Raw genomic sequence first — 16,629 nt, forward strand, 5'->3', positions numbered from 1 at the left:
GGCATGCGGCACAAGCGCAGTGGCGCACAAGCGGTAATAAAAGCACGCGGTGTCCCATAGGCACGGCACGCGTCGCCTGAATCTGGGCACCGAGCTAAACACGCACGGAACCAGCACCGTGATCAGGCCGAGCAGCCTTCGGTTCGGCATGCGTCGGGAACCGAGGGATCAAGATCGGACGCGCCGCCGTTTTCCCGCCTACGTAGCCAGGCTGCGCGGCCGCGGCGCCCGCCGAGTCTGTTATATAGAAATGACGACGGTTGATCGCCCGTTCGGTCCGGCTCGCGAGGTGTGAATGGCCGGCCGGCCGGCGGGGTCGTCGCGTCCCTTTCCTCCGCGGTTCCCTCTGCATCGGCGCGGCACCGGGGCAGGGGTGGGGGCAAGGCAAGGCAAAGCGCTTTCCGGGCGCGGCGCGTCGCGGGGACATCAATGCCCGGGTCCCCGACGACGCGGGGACATCAAAGCGGCGCGTTCGTGCGGGCGGCTGGGGGTCCAGCGGGGGGCGAGTAACGACGACGGTGATCACGCACGCGGTTACGGCAGACCGGAGGGGAACAGTACCTGTCGCCGCTGACGCGGCCACACCGGTCGGGGTTGCAAGGTGCTGTAGCCTGTGACGGGCTGATGATGGCCGGTGCAGCTCCGGTCCTACGGCCGCGTGAACGGACGCCTAATCGACGATTACGCAAAAGCGAAACGCAGTGGGTTAGCATAGGGATGGAAAGCAGTTAAGGCCACCCTTTGAGAGCAGAGCTGCAGAGGAGAGAATGTAAAAATCATAAAAATTCCGAGCACGAAAATAATGAGATCTCATCGAAACTTTTACGTTCCTAGGGTGTTTATTTGTCTCGAAAAGGCAGGCCTTACCACGCTCTACAAGAGCTCTACAAAAGACAAACATGATTATCCCCGTTCCAAGGCGCTACCAGACAGAAGCTTCCAAAGAAATTTCACAAAAAAAAAAAAAACTCGCCTTCTAGCAAGCAAGCCAATGCTTAACCGACCCTCAACACTGTCGCTTTTTTTGGGGGGTTGGGGGGGGGGGGGGGGGGGGGTTGCCACGGCATCAAACTAGCTGGTCTCCATATTTTGCTTTGGACTGGAACCGAGTGAAGAGACTTCGGGCCCAGTTTCGATGGACGGACGCATTTGTTCCTTAAAATGTTGATGAAGAGGCACCTTGCCACCTTCTGTGATTACTCCACATGTTTGAACACCGAGGCACCCCTCAACTTGATCCCCAAAACCCGCTGTACAGCTTAAACGCCGTCGCGCTACGCTTTTGCTTGCACTGCACCCATCAAAACGTCGACCTGTCCGCCATGATTAGGCAGCCAAGATTGCACGAATCCTGCGTAACGTCGTTTTTAAATCCCCTCACGGCCTCACCAAACCTCCTTTTTCGTTCAGTCCTCACTCACTCCCCTTGATAAGCTCCCCCCCCCCCCCCCCCCCAAAGTCTCCTCCCCCATAAATAAACCAACAACGCAAAAATGAGGTAATTTAGTAGGGGGAAAATCGAAATTTAAATTAAATTTCAAAAAAATTATGGACGAAATTGAATTTCAAAAATGAATTTGAGTTTAAATTTAAAACTCAAAAATCACGAACAAGATTTGTGGACGAAAGCGAGAGGAAAGGAAAGGGTGTGAAAGAAAATCTGGTCGCGTTTGACCACCTCCTCGCTCGCTGCCCTCGTCTCCCACCTTCCTCTCCTCCTCTCTTCTCTTCTCCTCACGTCCTCTCCCTCCGTGCGTCCCCGCCGTTGGCTTTACCACTGGTGGGTTCCCACACGGGGCCAGACGCCGCCACCGCTGACCCCGTCTACACCGAATCCCCCCGCGATTTAACCCCACTCGCCGCCTTCGTCCGCTCCCTAACAGGCGCACCAGACGTGCACGCGCTGTTCGTTCCTCGCGGCCCCCTTCCTCTGCCCCCCCCCCCCCCGGTCTCCCCTCCACGCAGATCTCCGCGCGCCGTGCGGTTTCTTGACTCGACGTCCCCAGGGCTGTCGGATCTTGGCGGCGTCGCGGGATGGGCAACTGCTGCGTGACGCCGGCGGCAAGAAGCCCAAGCAGCCGAAGCAGAGGAAGGGCAAGAAGCCCAACCCGTTCTCGATCTAGTACAACCACTCCGCGTCGCCGGGTGCGCCCAAGCTGGTGGTGCTGCGGGAGCCCACCGGGCAAGACATCGCGGAGCGGTACGAGCTCGGGCGCGGCGAGTTCGGGGTCACCTACCTCTGCACGGACCGCGCCTCCGGGGAGGCGCTCGCCTGCAAGTCCATCTCCAAGAAGAAGCTCCGCACCCCCGTGGACATCGAGGACGTGCACCGGGAGGTGGAGATCATGCGCCACCTCCCCAAGCACCCCAACATGGAGTGATGCCAGATGTGCCATAATGGCAAGTACAACCGTGTAGACAACTGCTGTCTTTTTGTCACAAATAGATAACTGAACAGACAGCTTGTACAATGAATTGTCTGTTTGGTTGTCTGCAGAGTGATTAATTTGTCTTTTGACACATAAACTCATGGTGATCTAGTGCATAATTGATCTTTGTAGCCATTTTGAATACACGAGAGAATGTACAATACATTCAAATAATTCACATGACTCTTAAAATAAGCATGTATATAATATTATATAAATATATATTCATATGAGACGATCTTAGGAATACATGATATAACATAATAAATTCACCATTTAATTGGACATGTGCCTCTACTTTGTCTTGGCCCATAAGAAAAGACATGTACGTTTCACACTTGACTGCAGCACACTTGACTCCATGGTAAATGTCTCCAAAATGACAGCAAATAGAAAATATTCATTCAGTTCACACACACATTTGAGTTTCAGACTTCACACTGCACACTAGATAAAGAGAAATCAGCCTCCATTGGAACCAGAGATTACATTCATACTCCAAATGACTCCATATGACAATTCTAGTGTAAAAATTCCAGAGAAGTCAGCATCCATATCTGCTCCTGACATCAACTTAGCATCCATGGTCATGTTTTATATCAGCAACAGATCATTGGTAACTTAGCATGTGGCATGTATTCAGATTTCATAGCTTAACAGTTGGCATGTTTTCATAGTATCAATGGCATGCTAACTGAAATTAACTGAAATGAAAACTTGACATAAATGATACTTGACAGACAATGGCAGATTTCAGACATGAATATAGATAGCCTACTGCGATATGTAAGAAAACAGCTAGCAATGACATTTAATAAAATTTTAACATACCTCAATCAGAGAAGCACTAGGTCTGACCAGCTAGCAGTTGTACAATACACAGGTCTGAACAATACAGAGTCAAAATGATGAATCAAACCTCTCCTTAATTTATAAAATGGAAAATTTTAGACGATATATAATGACAGCAACCATCTGAAACTGAGACACCAAAATGCTACTTATAATGACAGCAACCATGCCTCCAACAGCTACTCTAACAGGTCAGATATATACACAAGGTCTTACATTCTACTCTAAAAATACCTCCCAGGAAGGATTAGCTACAAAAATAAGATACTTCTACAGAACAACAAAAGCATAGTTCTGAACATTGCACAATTCAGTGACAGATTTCAGAAATCAAAGATGGTAAAATGGTAAGGCTTCATCCAAATAGTAGTGTATCTTTTAAGTTATTCACCTAATTGAAATAGAGTAGTGTACTATGGCCAACTAGCCAGGCAAGCTTATTTAAGTTAGTCATACCTATTGCAGAGTCAAGCGTTAACAGATAGAGGTATATTTGGAACATCTTTCTGAACCAAAAAAATAATATACTAGCCAACAAATTAAGATACAAGGCATATATTCTGTAAATGTATATTATCCACAAACACAAAATCGCTGTGATCTTCCTAAGTGCAAGCAATCAGACAGGAGATTGATGGGTTTGAGATTTAGACCTCTGCTTGTAGCCCTCTGCTCCGGCACATGCGCCGCTCCGCCCGAAGTCCTCTGCTCCAGCAGTGGCGCCGCCCCATCCCGAGCTCGCCCCAGGGCCTTCCGCATCGGCGCCGTCCTTTTGCATGTCGACGGGAATCGCCGACCCGTTGTACCTGCCCTAAGCATGGAGTGATGCACAGGGACCTCAAACCAGAGAATTTCTTGTTTGCAAACAAGAAAGAAACAGCTGCCCTTAAGGCCATTGATTTTGGCCTGTCCGTATTCTTCACTCCAGGTACAGTCATGATTATCTCGTTTTCCTTTATCTGCTTGTCGTTTCTCTTTATGAGTCACTGTCGATGATATAATTCTTGTTGACAATATGATCACTTTACCTTATCTCTAGCATGGTCTCTCTTATTCTCTTTTTGCTGCCTGCTTACTTTGTATATCTTATAAAATGCTGTTCTTCCGGTATTCTAATTTTGATTTGTGCAGGCGAACAGTTCATAGAGATTGTTGGAAGTCCTTATTACATGGCTCCAGAGGTGCTAAAGAGAAATTACGGTCCAGAAGTTGATGTCTGGAGTGCAGGAGTGATTCTTTACATTCTTCTTTGTGGTGTCCCTCCATTCTGAGCAGGTTAGCTTTATACCTGAAATGACAGATTTTTTGGCAGTGACATGTCTTTGTGCATTGAAAGTTTATATTTTGGAGAATTATAAAATGGATTGAATTCTATTATCTTATAAATGCAAATGCCCTATGTTGCATATTCTAAACCTATACTTTATTTTTCTCATACATCTTAGCCTTTTGTTGTTGAATGCTTTTAACATTTTTGAATTTTCCTTGCTGTAATGCAGAAACTGAACAGGGTGTTGCTCAATCAATTATCCGTTCTGTCATTGATTTTAAAAGAGATCCATGGCCAAGGGTCTCAGATAATGCTAAAGATCTTGTCAGGGGAATGCTCAATCCGGATCCAAAACGGCGGTTAACAGCTCAGCAAGTGCTCGGTAATAATCATGCTCTCACTAGATGACTATATTGTGATTTATTTCTTCTGTTCAGTCTCAAACGAACAGGAGGGGAAATATGTTTCGAAATTGCAAAAATCTTGAAATTATAATCCAATATTGCTGAACCTTGCATTATGATTGATGGAAGATATTCTTTATGATTCCTAAGTGTTCTATAATTCTTTATGATTCCTAAGTGTTCTACTTTTATCCTACATGTTTGTCTGATAACCTTGTATTTCCTCCAGATCACCCATGGTTGCAGAACATTAAGAAGGCTCCAAATGTAAATTTGGGTGAAACTGTTAAGGCTAGGCTTCAACAATTCTCCGTGATGAACAAGTTCAAGAAGCATGCACTTAGGGTATGTTTCAGTCTGACTTAACGTCAGTTCCCTTTCAATGTTAAGCTTGTTCTAAACTTCTTCACGTGTTTTCTACAGGTCATAGCGGAGCATCTTTCAGTCGAAGAGGCTGCTGACATAAAGAATATGTTTGAGAAGATGGACCTTAACAAAGATCAAATGATTAATTTTGATGAGCTGAAGCTTGGCCTGCATAAACTTGGTCACCAAATGCCTGATGCAGATGTCCAAATACTCATGGAAGCTGTGAGTAAAAATTCTTTTCCTTAAACACAGAAATTTTTGCACCTAGTATTTGATTTTGGACTGAAGTCTTTTGGTTTATATAAATACACACATTGGATAAAATTTTATTGACCCAGTTTCGTAGTTATAATTTTGTATGTCACAATCAAAGATTTCTAACCTTGGGAAGAGCCTTGAAAGCTCAGCAAAATTAATAAGAGAGGATGAATAATGTTAGTTTTCACGACACTACAAGCTTCCTTTAGTATAGATGCGTACAAATTTCTACGAATTCTCCATGATTTCTCCAAGATGTTGGGCAGTGTTTCTTGGTTCCTTTTTTTCCCCTTTCAATTGAGTAATACACCTGTTGCCACGGGTGCGATGTTTTTGGGCCTTTGATATTTACTGTTTATGCATGTTATGCCAGGCGGATGCTGATGGAAATGGGTCCTTGGATTATGGAGAATTTGTTACATTATCTGTTCACCTAAGGAAGATTGGCAATGATGAGCATCTGCACAAGGCATTTGCATACTTTGACCGGAACGAGAGTGGCTATATTGAAATCGATGAACTCCGTGAGTCATTAGCTGAAGACCTGGGACAAAATCATGAAGAAGTTATCAATGCCATTATCCGTGATGTAGACACTGATAAGGTTTGTATCCTACTTTCTCCATCAACTAGTTGCAAAAGCATATTAGTTATATCTCAGTTCGACTTTAAATCAATTGGTGTTTCAATTTGCATTATAAGCTCTGTGATTCATAGAATCTGAGATACCGATTATCTTTACGGCATTCATTATCTTGTTCTTCAGGATGGCAAGATAAGCTACGACGAGTTTGTGGCAATGATGAAGGCTGGAACGGACTGGAGGAAAGCATCGAGACAGTATTCAAGAGAGCGCTTCACGAGCCTCAGCCTGAAGTTGCAAAAGGACGGATCATTGCAGATGACAGATACCCGGTAGTAGTCTATAACACCAATAGGCAAGCTGTGAATTCCAGATGAAAACCTCGTGTAGATTTTTCAGGTCGTTCGTTGACAAGTATTCCTTGCGTTGGTCCCGATGTTCTATTGCTTTTGTTGCCCGTTTGAAGCGCTAGGGGATTGTTGGTGCTTTGATTGTATTTAGACACTGCTGTATGATCCACGCCTCACGGATGCTGATGCCTCAGTGCAAAGTGTACTGTACAAGAGAAAAGCGAGAAAAGGAGTTAGGTGGTTGTATGCATTTTTCATTCTTGCATATCGTCTGTTCGGCGCTGTTCGTCTTTTTGGGTATCAAATCATAAGCTGAAAAGGCTGACCCCGTTCATTTCCTGGTAACATTTTTGAATGTTTCATGCAATTGGTCACAGTTTTGAATCTGGAATCGGAAATTCAATTTTACAGGTCAACGGAGCTGATGAAGATACTTCGCTCCAAAGCCAGAATGTTGAATACGCCTCCCATGCCAATTTCCTGCGGTGCGTGCAGATGACATCTGTATGTATCACAAGGAGGATCTGTGGGAAAATCTTTGAATAATGTTGTGTAGCCATCGTACGCGCAGCTCCAAAGTTTTGTTTGTGCTGGATGTTTTCCTGCTCCAGCCTAAAAAAAGGTGAGACAGGAACAGGTGGATTGGTTACACGTGACGTGCTACTGCGTTTGAACCCACCAAAGGCTGCCTGGACTGACTGCTGAACCGGTCAAGAAGGATCATCTGCCCTGTGTCGCCGCTAAACGAAAAGCAATGCAAAACGTAATCGTGCCTGAAAAAAACGGTTGGGGTACCCGCCGATCGGCGCACGTTGCTGCGTTCCTGTTCGGTTGCCTCGCACAGATATACGGAGTACCATTCCGCCATTCGCGAGTCGCGACCTGACCAAACGGGCGGGCGTTGCCGTCCCGCGCCGGACACCCACATGTTTGGCCAGGCCAGGAGCAGCAGAAGCAAGCAGCCGGAGCGGGATTGGGTGGAGCTGTCCGTCACCCTCGCTTGACTTCCGGCGCCGGGTCGATGAGTGGCCACTGGCCGGCCGGCGCCGCACGCGCACGTACGCCGAGCCTTCTGCTGCTGCGGCCGCCGGCTACTGGCTACACACGGTGGCCGTGCCGTGCGACGTAGGTAGGATGATGCGTCAATGCGTGCGTGCGTACGTGCGAACGCGGGGCGGGGGCCCGGTGGTGACACTTTGGTCAAGGTGGGTTCGGGCCTTCGGGGACACATCTATCTATCGGCGAGGACGACGTCAGTAAAGGCAGCGGGTGGTGGTGCGCTGCCGCTGCAGTGTTGGGCGGCGGTCGGGTGCTCGTCGTGCTTCATGAGATGAGACGTGCGGTTGTGCTGCCCATCGGTCGATCCGTCGATGGCTGTGGCTCACCTTGTAAGCCAAGTTGCATGGAGACGCTGCCCTCAGGGCTCATCGGTGGACGGTGGTCTATCAACGATCGCGGCTGCTACAACAGTACAACTCCTGGCAAGCACCAACATTTAGGGCACTCTTGTCCATCGGCCCATGGTTTCATTTCTTCGTGCAAAAGTTTCATTTCTTTTAAGGTGCAGTACTCAGTACTCCCTCCGTCTCAAAATATAAGGAATCGAGGGTTTTTTAGGACAAATTATGGATGTATAAGGAATCATTTCTTGGTAGCCATACTGAAAACGCAAGGATTATTCACTCTAATCACGTCATTCAGAGTCACACCACACATCTTATATAAAAAAGGTCAATTTTACCTTATTGGACAATGCACGAAGTCTAGCTCACCTCCCTGAATTCCAAAACTGTTTATTTGACCTCTCTAATCCAGTTGGAAGTGGGTTTTAAAGACATTTTTGCCTTTTTTTAGTTTCAAAATAAATCCAGTAAATACATAATGAGGTTTTAAACCTCACAAAATATCACTAAGCTTCTACAAATTCTAAGAAAAATATTGAAGACGAATTAGGACATGACAAGCATATATAAAATATTTAAAACTAGTGAAAAATATATTTAGGATCTTTTTAGAAAATAGATTTAGCTCTACAAAATTGAAAAAACTCATTTTCTTGAAAAATAATAAAACATTCTAATCAATATATGATTTCATATAAATGCTTTGCACAATAAAAAAATAAGATGGAGCCGGCATGAATGCATTCAACATTAACATATGTTGCATTTATGTTCTTTGTATATCATATTTATATTGTTTAAAATTCCTCAAATGTATTTATACATGAATTAAAATATTTTGATAGTTTACCAAAAATTTTAAATATTTGTTCTCACTTTCCTAGTGTTAAATCTAGTTTTAGAAGATTCTGGAGATATTTTGTACAAGATATAAATATATTATTTGTATTTCTCATTTCCCAATTTATCGCTGGGAATTTCTTTGAAGTTCTAGAAACCTATGTTTTTTATGGTTTGAAATCCTTGCCAATTGTTTATAGAATTTATTTTGAACTTAAAAGACAAAACCGCCTTGAAAACTGCTTCTAACATGGGCAAGGAGGTAAAATAAACTATTTTGAAAGTTAACAGAGGTGAGTTACCCGATTTAGTTCAGAGAGAAAGTTAAGACTTCAAACATATAAGTTCAGAGGAATTTTTTTAAAAAAAAAGTCACACGACACAAGCAGACCCAAGAATAAAAAAGATGTCTAGTGGATCGTGATCGGCCTTGCTATGCCAGGCTGACCGAGCAACTGGGTTTAGCCATGCTACACTTGGGCCGAGCTGTTTTCAGACCTCTTCACCATCGCGGTTTTTTCTTTTTTATATTTAAAAAAATTAGAATTTCAAAAATATATGTCCGTTTTGGAAAATTTCAAAAATATACTCCGGTCGCCCTCCCATAGGGCGACAGGCCCAAAGTGTAATTTTTTTTTCTTCAAATTTGCAACGAAGTCCCTGAAGAAAAAAAAGGGGGGCCTGTCGCCCCCCCAATGGGCGACAGGGGCCTGTCGCCCGTTGGGGGGGCGACAGGGGCCCGCCGTATGCCACCATTCCCTTTGTGATTTGAGCCTAAAAATTCAGAAAAAAAGCCAGCCCTAGCCGCCATTATGAAAAAAACTGGAGTGGTTGCCGTGTTTTCACATCTTTTTGAAATGGTGGAAGTGCACTGCTATTGGGTCACATATGTCTGGGCAAAGAATGCGATATTTGGGAATTCCGTGATCGCCGTGCTGAGCAGTGGCAACTTGTGATCTCGTACTCGCAGCTAGATACACTATAGTTCCTATTTTGAGCTATTCGGCCGCTAACTCCTACCGCACCTAACTTGTCCTTCATTAAATCACGGAAAAAAATCGCAAGAACATCCCTTATTTAACGAGCATTATGGAACCCCCAAACATAACAAGTTCACATCAATAGTATCTATAGAAACAAATGACAAGTAAACTAGCACAATCATAAACATCGGATACAAATAAGAGGTCCACAACTATCTCATTACAAATAAATATCAGATATATCTAACCACCCCTAGGGCGTAGGACCCTCTTAGCCCTCGGAGTAGGTGAGAACATCCGGAGACCTCACCTGTCGCTCAGGACGCGCAAGGGGCTGCGGTGTCTACTGCTGAGAGATCCCCAGTGGTGCTCCTCCTAGCTGTGAATACCCCAAGACATCGGGGTCACCTTGCGCGGCAGGCTCTTCTGGAGACAAGCTGTCGAAGTCGTCTAAGGTGAAGGTCTCGTTATCTGGTCGAAAGGAGGAAGAAGAAGGTCCGGCGCCCGCATTGGGGCAGAATCCTACGCAAAAAATGTGGATGTTAGCGTACGCTCGTATATTTTGTCATGACATGTAGAAACCGAAATACGAAACATAAACTAACCTGTGTAGGCCGGTATCTGTGGCCCCGGTACCATCCCTGGATACGGTCCGCCAACTGGTGCTGTCCCTCTAAACATTCCAGTATGGCCGAACGCAGTAGCCGGATCGTATCCTGTATGTGATATTAGTAAATATGTAGGAACACTTGATGTAACTTTAAAGAGATATGTACGTTACCTGCACTTGGGAAGAACTGCGACGTCGGCCCGTGCACGGTCGACGGACACGGGAACGACGACGAGGCCTGAGACGACCCGTGGCTGTCTTCGTACTGCACACGGGTTCCGAAGTTGTGCGCTACCTGACGCAACTGATCACGCTGCCTCGACCATGCCTCTGTCTGCTCAAACTGGGTCATTGGGGATCCGGCACGTACCCTCGTCAAGTAAGTCGAGCAGTCCGTCTCCATCATGTTGCAAAGGCGAAGCTGCATCAATTCAGTAAAGGTACAGTTAGAAACACATAAATTATCTTATGAATATGATTATATATATATATATATATATATATATATATATATATGCAAATATGATCAAGAGACTCACCGCGCCAGCTAGTGCCTCCACGTGGTGCCGGGCATAGCCATTCTGAAGCCTCGCCTGGTGTGGCTGCGGGTGAGTGTCAACAAAAACCAGACGAGCCCGAGTCCGGGGTAAGTACCAGGTGAGGTAAGCCCTAAAGGAGCTATCTGTGTGTGGTCCTGTTGGATGGACCAAGTGCTCGTCTGCCTGTTCCCATTGGTCCACCCACGGCTGGATCTTGGTGAGCCAATCATCTGAGCACGGCAAGCCACTCCTTGACAACCTACAAAGTGGACCACGAAGAATCGTTAGATTCGACACGAATGTATGAGCCAAGTTCATTCATAATTACCTGTGGTCCTGGCGACTGACACGCTCCAACGCGGTGGGCACCGGAAACTCCTGGCGCTGCCCAAACTGTCTCCTGACTCTCCAGGGGCAATATGCCTCAACCGCGATGTCATAAACCAGGACGGCGGAAGTAAGCCACAGGCTCACATTCGCGGAGCAGTGCGAAGACAGGCCTGCTGGTGCACGGGTAGCCACAGCCTCTGGGCTGTAAGGCTCCCAGACAACGTCCTCGGGCGTCAGCATGTCGAGCTCCGAAACAAACTCAGGATATGCGCGTCTAACCCGCGCATGTGCCCAGGACCTCTGCATTCCGAATAAGTAAAATTAAAAGTGCGCTAATACATCATGTAACAATGAATAACAAAATTAGGTTTGTTTCGAACATACCTGACGCCAGATCCAGATATTTCCCATAGTGGGCCTCTCGTCCTCCTCGTCGCCGTACATGCCCCCGTGGTAAGGCTCGTGGCTGACCAAGGGGCGACCAATGGCTAGCCTCTCGTATGACCAAAGCTGTAGCAGTAGTGGGCACCCTGACAGGATAGTGTTCCCATGTGTCTTCATGCACCCATCGCAGAGTCCACGGTAAGTGGCTGCAAGTACCGCCTCACCCCAGCTGTAGGGCGGTACGTCCTCGTCCCCATCCGCAATCTCCCGTGCATACGGAAGGAGAATCCTATCGATCGAGTTGCCATGAGTGTTGTTAAACATAATGTAACCAAACAACCAAAGTAGGTATGCCTCCAGCGATCTGGTCACACTGTACTCGTCGGCATCCGCAGCCAACAAGGCAGGCTGCATAAACAATTAAGATTAATGGTTTCAACTGGCAATGGAACATGTGAATTGTAACAATTAAATTTATATATGCAATGAATACGCACTGTAAACTGTAGGAATCAGGTCTTCGAAGGACCTGATGCTCGCGGGTGCGGGTTGATCGGACCTGCTTCGTCCACACGGTCAACCAGGGCAAAACGGGCCTCCAGCTCATCCTTCCACGAGGCCGTCACCACACGCGGACCTACAGCCTCCCCGACGATAGGGAGGCCGAGGAGGTAGGCCACGTCCTGCAGCGTAGGAGTCATCTCCCCACACGGGAGGTGGAACATGTGTGTCTCCGGCCTCCATCTGTCAACGAGCGCCGTCAGGAGGGATCGGTCGAGCTGAATAGGCCCAACCTCGACAAGACGGCTCAGAGTCAGTAGGCCGGCCTCACGTAACCTGCAAAAAAACAAAAAATGTCGAAACAAAGGAATACCGACGAATACAAAAGTGATAAACAATAATATTTCATTACATACCGGTCACACCAATCGTGGTGTATAGAGATCGCCTCGCCGGGTGGACGAGGATGTAGCACCTCTAGGGCTCGGTGCTCAACAGCTGCAAAGTAAGACCTGTGGCTCGAGTCGATCACTGGGTCTAGCAAGGAGTCCATCTCCATACCTGCATTCAAAAATATATGAGAACACATAGGTAAATATATATTTCATACAAACTGGACACATAAATACAATAATACTTCATTACATACCTGCCATATTTCATTACTACATATTACAAATAATGAAATACAATTGTGGATCATGACACCGAATGACTTCCACGAGCAATTCTCGCCGATGCTCGTCTGAACGTAGGAGGTGCTCCATCTCTGGGATTTCCGGAAGGACTGACGTCAGCAGCATCGTGAAGTGCATTCTGAGGATACTTCTTGTAGTTGTGACTCAATGCTCCACTTTGGCTGCAACGCTTTTGTGCCTTGCTTGCTTCCGACTCGTCCATACCATTCCGAATACGACGTGTCTGACGGCGGCCTTTACCTTTCTTAGTGGCTGGATCAGGAATAAACATCTTATTCTCATTATCCTGAGTGAAAGGCCCCACAATTCCAATCCCGTATACCTCATGTCCCCATGTGGATACAGCTGCTTCCTTGCTAAAGTACGGTGAAACAAATAGTCCTGCCTGTAACGCAGACTCTGCACATGCCGTAATGAGATGGGAGCATGGCATATGCAATAACTTAGGCTTCATGCAGGAGCAGAAGGCTTTGCCATCAACTGTAATCAAACTCTCCTGTACCACCCTATCTCTACGGATACCACGACCACTTCTATCCTTGCATAGAACCTCAAATCTATGCTCCATTGTACCTGTGGATATGACGCGGTGCAGTTTGGCCTTTTCAATCTTCTCTTGCATATATTGTGTCACTCTTTTGCAAAACTGAATTTGGGGGTTGTTGATGTTTATGCTTGCAGCCGTGTAATGCTCTCTGAAATACTTCATGCACCCATACATGATGAACTCAACAATTCCCATAAGTGGAAAGGCACGACAAGAACGCATAACCATATTGAAACACTCTGCATGGTTCGTTGTCTGAATACCATACCGTATTCTGTTGGTATCATAAAGGAATGACCATTTCTCCTTAGGTGCACCTCGAATCCAGTGTGAAAATGGCTTCTCAATTGAATCCCTAGCCTCTGCAGCCTGACTCGTGCCTGCTCCTGATGCCCTTACCTTCACTAGCTCTGCAGTCAACTGATCAAGCATCTGCCATAATGCATTGAATTTTCTCTGTTGATTTTGGTTGCACAACCTCTTAAACATGTTCTTAAGATCCTTGTTCTTGAAGTGTTCATAGAATTTTGCACCCATATGACTAATGCACCACCTGTTTTGGACATCAGGCCATAATAGAGGCGTTGTCGCAGTTCCACGTTGCAATTTCAGTATTGATTGCAGGATATCTGCATGCCTATCACTAATAAGGCACACATCTGGACATGCAGCAACAACATGAATCTTCACTCGTTCAAGGAACCAATACCAACTGTCTATGTTCTCATTCTCAACAAATGCAAATGCGAGCGGAACAATTTGGTTGTTGCAATCTACACCAATTGCGGTGAGTATCTGATCTTTATACCTTCCAGTCAAAAATGTGCCATCAATGCAGATCACCGGAAGACAAAACTGAAATGCTCTAACACAAGCACCTATGCAAAAGAAGGCTCGTTGCATAATTCTTTGTCCCCTAGTCACGGCTGGTACAAGGTATGTGTCATAAAAGCTTCCAGGATTTCTAGCAGCAACCTGGGATAACATACGAGGTAGGTTATCATATGATGCCTCGTATGTGCCGAACCGCATCTCGAATACCCTTTGTTTAGCCCGCCATACCTTCAAATAACTGATGGTGTACTGGTAAGTCTGCTCAATGTGTCGAACAATCATTTTTGGCTCATAATTTAGGTTGTCCATAATAAACTCATACATTTGCTTTGCAACAAAGTCGCATGATATATTGCGATGCGAGGGAAGAATTTCTGACAGCAAACAAGTGTGCTCTGTGACAATGGAACATTTCCAGTTTGACTTCCATTTTCCCTTGAATGCATGTACTCGCCATGGGCATCCAGCATTCACACACTTCACCTCATATTCTTTACTGCCAGACTTTACGACTCTAAATTCTCGTTTCAATGATATTGCCCATAGTCTCACAGCATCTTTTTCGGCTTCAATGTTTGGATATGTTGCACCTTGCACTACCTCGTTCCCTCTGTACTCCCACTCCTGATTTCGTACATCTTCTGCGACATGACTGCCAAAATCATGCTCTTTCCACTCTTTTGGCAATGAGTACTGCTCGTCATCAGATGAGTCCTCATATTCTTCCATCTCTATTGCGGTTTGGTCTTCTGCCTCCATCTCGTCCACAATGCTATGTATCCTCTCTCCCTCATCAGCAAGGTCCTGTGGTCCCATGTTTTGGTTCTCTATCTCTTCTGACTCATCTTGCTCAACATAATTGGTCTCTCTTTGAATACTCGGAGTTCCTTGATCTGCACAATGTTGGATTTCATTTTGTGTCTTCTCCTGAATTTGAACAAGAATGGCCAGAGGCCACCCACGCTCTAGAGCTGCTTGCATGTACTTTTGCCAGTCATCAGTGCTGTGTATCATCATTAATTCCCATAATTCACTTTCTACCTCCCAATTAACAAGAGACTGGACAGTGATCACATGTGTCAACGGATCAACATGGAACCCACGCTGCAGCCACTTACATATGGAACCAAAACTCCTTTCCAGAGGTTTATCTATGCCGCTAGATGTGCGCTTAAAGGCAGAAAGATCTACTCCATTTGGCCCATACATAACATTGTATTCACCATAAAATACTTGAAACTGCATCTTGCTCGACATATCTGTATATCACATAATACTTATCGAGTTATACTCTTTACTTCACTACCTTATTCAATAATCCGTAAAAACTAAGTATGAAATTCAACTACAACGTATAAGTATTCATAACTACGTGATGACACTCAAATTCTATACTGCATATGCCAAATTCTATTCTAAATCATAATTAATTTATAAACACGTCTCTAATAGTACTGCAATTGTAATAATAAATGCGTAGAACTAATTTTCTAAACTAATTTACTACTACGTAACTACAAACTAAAGTATCATTGAACTCCTACTTAAATGGTTCTACTATAGCACTAATTAAATTAAATTACTTACCCCTACTTAAATTACTCATATTTAAATACGTAGTACTTAAATGGAAAAATATATAAACTAAATGTACTAACCTGCAGATCACAAGTGCTGAATCCGACAGGGCTTCGCCGCTTTCCTTCTCCTCACTCCTCCCTTTTTTTCTGGATTTTTGGTGGAATTTTCGGGCTCAAATGAGGAGGGAAGGGGAGGGCTGGAGCTTTTATAGGGGGGATACCCCGGTCGCCCGCGGGGGTGGGGGGCCGACAGGCCCCCCTGCCGCGCCCGTGGGCTGGGCCCAGCGGCGGTCGCCCGTGGGCTGGGCGACAGGCCCCTGTCGCCCGTTGGGGGGGCGACAGGGCCTTTTTTTTCCAGGGACCTCATTGCGAATTTGAAAAAAAAATTACACTTAAGGCCTGTCGCCCTATGGGGGGCGACTGGGGGTATTTTTGAAATATTTCAAAACGGACATATATTTTTGAAATTTTTATTTTTAAAAAATATAAAAAAGAAAAAACGGTTTCACCATCTCGGGCTTACAAACTTCTGAGCAGACGTAGCGTCGGTCTAAGTGAAAAAAATAAGAAGCTCCTTCGCCTGCAGAGGCCCCCGCCGAGAGCCCGCGACCCACCACGCAACGCTCGGACAGGCGGGCAGCCGTCGCCGCCGCTGCTTCGCGGATCCACGCCGGGATAGGTGAGGCCGGCAGCTCCCTTCCACGCCGCCGTCGCCTGCTGGCCACTTGGGAGTCTCCAGGCCATCTAGGCATAGTAAGTTGATAGTGGTTATCCGAAAGATTCGATATCCAAATTCGGTAAAATCCAAATAGTATGAAAAGATCTGAATCCGATTATTAAATGGATAACTAAGTGGATGTATCCG

The 16,629-nt window shown here is 45.8% G+C and overlaps 1 pseudogene; it reads left to right on the forward strand.

The window, feature by feature from the left end:
* The first annotated feature begins 2,034 nt into the window (after positions 1-2,034).
* Positions 2,035-6,780, forward strand: LOC120702090 (annotated as a pseudogene).
* The last annotated feature ends 9,849 nt before the right edge of the window (positions 6,781-16,629 follow it).

The sequence above is a fragment of the Panicum virgatum genome, chromosome 4K (assembly GCF_016808335.1).
Source record: "Panicum virgatum strain AP13 chromosome 4K, P.virgatum_v5, whole genome shotgun sequence".
NCBI lineage: Eukaryota > Viridiplantae > Streptophyta > Magnoliopsida > Poales > Poaceae > Panicum > Panicum virgatum.